This window comes from Gracilinanus agilis, chromosome X (genome assembly GCF_016433145.1).
Source record: "Gracilinanus agilis isolate LMUSP501 chromosome X, AgileGrace, whole genome shotgun sequence".
In the NCBI taxonomy this organism is placed as follows: Eukaryota; Metazoa; Chordata; class Mammalia; order Didelphimorphia; family Didelphidae; genus Gracilinanus; species Gracilinanus agilis.
The window spans coordinates 56,464,482-56,470,004 of NC_058136.1; the positions used below are offsets into that span (position 1 = coordinate 56,464,482).

Sequence of the window (5,523 nt, forward strand, 5' to 3'; positions counted from 1 at the left end):
CTGAAGGCCTCGACACTGGATCCAGACACATCGACGAGGAGGTTATTACAATAGCAGAAGCATGAGGCAGAGCCCAGACTTGGTTTGTGGCAGTGGGAATGGAAGAGAAAAGTTGGGAAAGAAAATGGAGGGGGAAATAGCCATGCAACGTAGCGAAAGAGCTCTGGGCCTGGAATCCAAGGGCCTGGATTAAAATCCTATCTCCAATGCTTCCTCTCTGGGCCCTTGGTTCTTTCTCTGTAAAGTGAGGAGAATAGACCACACTAACTAGGCCAGGGGTCAGCAACGTATGGCTCTCAAGCCATATCTGGCTCTTTCGAGGGCCAGATACGGCTCTTTCTGCAGGAGCCATAAAGTCCATTTTTTTCAGGTGCTGTTACAGGAGCTGCACTGTGAGCGCTGTACGGCTCTCACGAAATGACATTTTAAAAAATGCGGCATGTATGGCTCTTACAGCCAAAAAGGTTGCCGACCCCTGGTCTAGGCTATGAACTCATAATCCTGGTAACAAATTGGAAACAGAGAGATGTTTCCTCATTCAAAGCTGGGGAGGCTGGGAAAATGGGTTTGTTATTAACAGGTACAGGGAAGTTGGAAGGGGAAGCTAATTTGGGGGAAGAGCTAAGGTCAGGTTATCAGTTATTCATAAGATCATAGATTTACAGCTAAGAGGAACCTCAGAGGTCATCTGGCCCAACCCTCTCTTTTCACATGAGAGTCAACTGAAACTAAAGGCAGTCAAGTGACTTTGGCAAGGCCACCCAGACAGTATAGATAAGAGCCTGGGTGCTTTCCACAATATCACAATGTTCCTTCCTATCTTCTAGATTTCAATTAGCAACAACCACGCCTCGGTTAAGCCTCATTGGCTACCATACTGCCACTGTGCAAAGCTCTTCCTGTCTTCTAAAAGGAGGCAACATAATGGAGTGGACAGTTGGCTAGACTTGGAGTTAGGGAGACCTAAGTTCGAATTCTACCCCTGATGCTCATTTCACTTTGGAACCCTGAAAAAGAGACCCTTCTCTGGAGCTCAGCATGTCATCTGTAAAATAGGAAGCTCAATGGCCTATAGTACCCCACAGGCTTGTTGTAAGGATCAAATTAGATGATCAATCTACAAGCATTTATTAAGCACCTACTAGACGCCAGGTACTGAGGGGACGAAGATAAAAATGAAACAACTGCTGCTCCCAGGCTTTCAGAAGAGAAACCATCTGTATAAATGTTACATTAGAAGTAAAAAAAAGGCAGGGTTAGGGGGTCCACCCAATGGCTGGAGCTCTAAAGAGTATCAGAAGGAGATGCCTCATGTTGAAGTTGTCTTCTGAGCAAAGTATTTGTTCCTGAAGTTTATATATTTTATTGAGATGAACATGAGAAAGAAAGATATAGAGCCAAAGACAGAGAGGCATGCATCGAATCGACCATTAATTAAGTGCCTACTATTTACTAGGCACTGCGCGAAGTTCTGGGTATATAAAGGCAAAACAGACATACACACACACACACATCTGCCATTGAAGAGTTCATAATCTAATAAGGGAGACATTAAGCAAGCAAATATATACACACAACCAACACAACAAGATAAACAGGAAGTATTAACAGAGGGATGTCAACTAAAAGCTATTAGGAAAGATGTTCTATAGGGGGTGGCATCTTACTGGACTTTAGTGGACTTAAAGGAATGCAGGGAGGCAAAGGTAAAGGGGAAGAGTATTTCGGGCATGCTTACAGTTAGATAAAATGGCCCTTCAGTGGGACACATTTCTGAGACTTTCTGATCTTGAATTTTAGCTTTACTATCTTAGCAGGAATAGAATGATATGTCTCCCCCGCCCCCCTTATCACTTCCCAGTATCTTAATGTGGGTAGTTAAAAGGAGGCAGCTATAATCCTCCATTATCTCCAATGACAATTGAAAGGAGGTAATATTTTTTTTTAAACCCTTAACTTCTGTGTATTGGCTCCTGGGCGGAAGAGTGGTAAGGGTGGGGGCAATGGGGGTCAAGTGACTTGCCCAGGGTCACACAGCTGGGAAGTGTCTGAGGCGGGATTTAAACCTAGGACCTCCCGTCTCTAGGCCTGACTCTCCATCCACTGAGCTACCCAGCTGCCCCCAATAATTTTTTTTTTGCTGTGTCAATATGAATTTTATTTTTTTTATAATAATTTAAAAAAAAACAAAAAGTAGTTCAGCTTTTATTCTGGGCATTTAAAATTTTTTTAAATCAATCTATTTAATTAATTAAATTAGGATATTTTCCCGTGGTTATATGATTCATGTTTTTTCCCTTCACTCCTCCCTCTCCCCTCCCAGAGAGGATGAGCAATTCCACTGCATTATACATGTATCATTGTTCGAAACATATTTCCATATTAATATTTGCAATAGAATCATCATTTAAAGTCAACATCCCTAATCATATCCCCATCAAACTATGTGATCAATTATATGTTTTTCTTCTGCTTTTCTGCTCCCACAGTTCTTTCTCATAAGTCCCTCCGAATTGTCCTGGATTATTGCATTGCTGCTAGTAGAGAAGTCCATGACATTCTATTATGCCTCAGTGTATCCATCTCTGTGTACATTGTTCTCCTCGTGCTGCTCCTTTCATTCTACATCAGTTCCTGGAGGTCTTTCCGGTTCATGTTGTAATGGTTAGAATTGGTGATCACCAAAATTGTAATTAACCCTTAAGTCACAAGACTGTTAGTAGCTAGATTTATTAATATGAAAAAGAAAATAAGAGAGAAATATAGAAAGGAAGTGAAGAATTTCCTAGCCTAATAATCCAGAGCCTAACAACTAAGTGTCTGTCTCTGAATCTGAGTCAAAAAATGACCTACCCAGCTTCCTGCTGGATCTCATTTTATAAATCCTTACTATACCCACTAGCTCTCTTACACCACTCCCCAGGAACCAATCACAATTTCTCAATTAGCCTGGTACCACCCAGTAGGGCAGTACCTGTGGGATCAATTCCCTGGATGCTGATTGACCCAAATTCAAAACAAATGGAAGGGAAATCTAAATCCCTCATTGATCAAATCAAAATACAAATTCCCTTCTCACAACATGGAATTCCTCCAGTTCATTATTCCTTTGAGCACAATAGTATTCCATCACCAACAGATACCACAATTTGTTCAGCCATTCCCCTATTGGAGGACATTCTCTCATTTTCCAATTTTTTGCCACTACAAAGAGCACGGCTATAAATATTTTTGTATAGGTCTTTTTCCTTATGATCTCTTTGAGGTACAAACCCAGCAGTGGTATTGCAGGATCAAAGGGCAGGCAGTCTTTTAAAGCTCTTTGGGGATAGTTCCAAATTGCCTTCTAGAAAGGCTGGATCAATTCACAACTCCACCAGCAATGCATTTGTGTTCCAATTTTGCCACATCCCCTCCAACATTTATTACTTTCCTTTGATATCATATTAGCCAATCTGCTAGATGTGAGGTGGTACTTCAGAGTTGTTTTGATTTGCATTTCTCTAATCAGGAGGGATTTAGAACACTTTTTCATGTGATTATTGATAGTTTTGATTTCTTGTCTGAAAACTGTCTATTCACGTTCCTTGACCATTTGTCAATTGGGGACTGGATTGGTTTCTTGTACATTTAATTTAGTTCCTTATGAATTTGAGAAATTAGACCTTTGTCAGAGATTTTTGTTTTTCCCAGATTGTTGCTTCCCTTCTAATTTTGGTTGCATTGGTTTTGTTTGCACAAAACCTTTTTAATTTAATGTAATCAAAATTATTCATTTTATATTTTGTAATGTTCTCTATCTCTTGCTTGGTCTCAAATTCTTTCCTTTCCCAAAGATCTGATACGTATAGGGTGTGAGATGTTGATCTAAACCTAATCTCTCCTATACTGGTTTCCGATTTTCCCAGCAGTTTTTGTCAAATAGTGGGTTCTTGTCCCAAAATCTGGGATCTTTGGGTTTATCATACACTATCTTGCTGTGGTCATTTACCTCAAGTCTATTCCACTGATCTTCCCTTCTGTCTCTTAGCCAGTACCATATTGTTTTGATGATCACTGCTTTATAGTACAGTTTAAGACCTGGTACTGCTAGGCCATCTTCCTTTGCATTTCTTTTATTGTTTCCCTTGATATTCTTGATCTTTTGTCCTTCCAAATGAACTTTGTTATAATTTTTTCTAATTCTATAAAAAAGTTTCTTGGTAGTTTGATAGGTATAGCACTGAACCAGTAAATTAATTTGGGTAGGATAGTCATTTTTATTATGTTAGCTCATCCTACCTATGAGCAATTAATGTTTTTCCAATTATTTAGATCTAGTTTTAATTGTGTGGAAAGTGTTTTGTAGTTGTGTTCATATAATTCCTGTGTTTGTCTTGGCACATAGATTCCCAAATATTTTATTTTGTCTAGGGTGATTTTTAAAAAAACCTTACCTTCTGTCTTGGAGTCAGTACTGTGTATTGGCTCCAAGGCAGAAGAGTGGTAAGGGCTAGGCAATGGGGGTTAAGTGACTTGCCCAGGGTCACATGGCTAGGAAGTATCTGAGGTCAGATTTGAGCCCAGGACCTCCCGTCTATAGGCCTAGCTCTCAATCTTCTGAGCCACCCAGCTGCCCCATGCCTAGGGTGATTTTAAATGGAACTTCTCTTTCTAACTCTTGCTGCCAGGATGTGTTGGAGATATATAGAAATTTATGTGATGATTTATGCGGGTTTATTTTGTATCCTGCAACTTTGCTAAAGTTGTTGATTATTTCCACTAACTTTTTAGTTGATTCTCTGGGATTCTTTAAGTAGACCATCAAATCATCTGCAAAGAGTCATAGTTTAGGCTCCTCATTGTCTACTTTGATCCTTTCAATTTCTTTTTTCTTCTCTAATTGCTACCTCTAGCATTTCTAGTACAATGTTAAATAATATAGGTGACAATGGGCATCCTTGCTTCACTCCTGATCTTATTGGGAAGGCTTCTAATTTATCCCTATTGTAGATGATACTTCCTGATGGTTTTAAATATATACTGTTTATTATTTTGAGGAAAGACCAATATATTTCAATACTGTCTAGTGTTTTTTATATCAATGAGTGTTATATTTTGTCAAAGGTTTTTTTCTGCATCTATTGAGATAATCATGTTACTTCTGTTGGTTTGGTTGTTGATATGGTCAATTATGTGGATGGTTTTCCTAATATTGAACCATCCTTGCATTCCTGCTATAAATCCCACCTGATCCTAGTGAATAATCCTCGTGATTATTTGCTGGAGTCTTTTTGCTAGGATTCTGTTTAAGATTTTTGCATCCATGTTCATGAAGGAGATTGGTCTGTAGTTTTCTTTCTCTGTTTTTGGTCTACCTGGTTTTGGAATCAGTACCATATATGTACCATAAAAGGGATTTGGTAAAACTCCTTCTTTGCCTATTTTCCCAAATGGTCTGTATAGTTTTGGAATTCATTGTTCTTTAAATGTTTGATAGAATTACTTGGGAATCCATCTGGTCCTAGGGATTTTTTCTTAGGG

General features: G+C 39.1%; 1 pseudogene; it reads right to left on the reverse strand.

Annotated features, from left to right (window-relative positions):
• Positions 1–736: 736 nt before the first annotated feature.
• LOC123253891 lies at positions 737–895 on the reverse strand (annotated as a pseudogene).
• Positions 896–5,523: the final 4,628 nt, after the last annotated feature.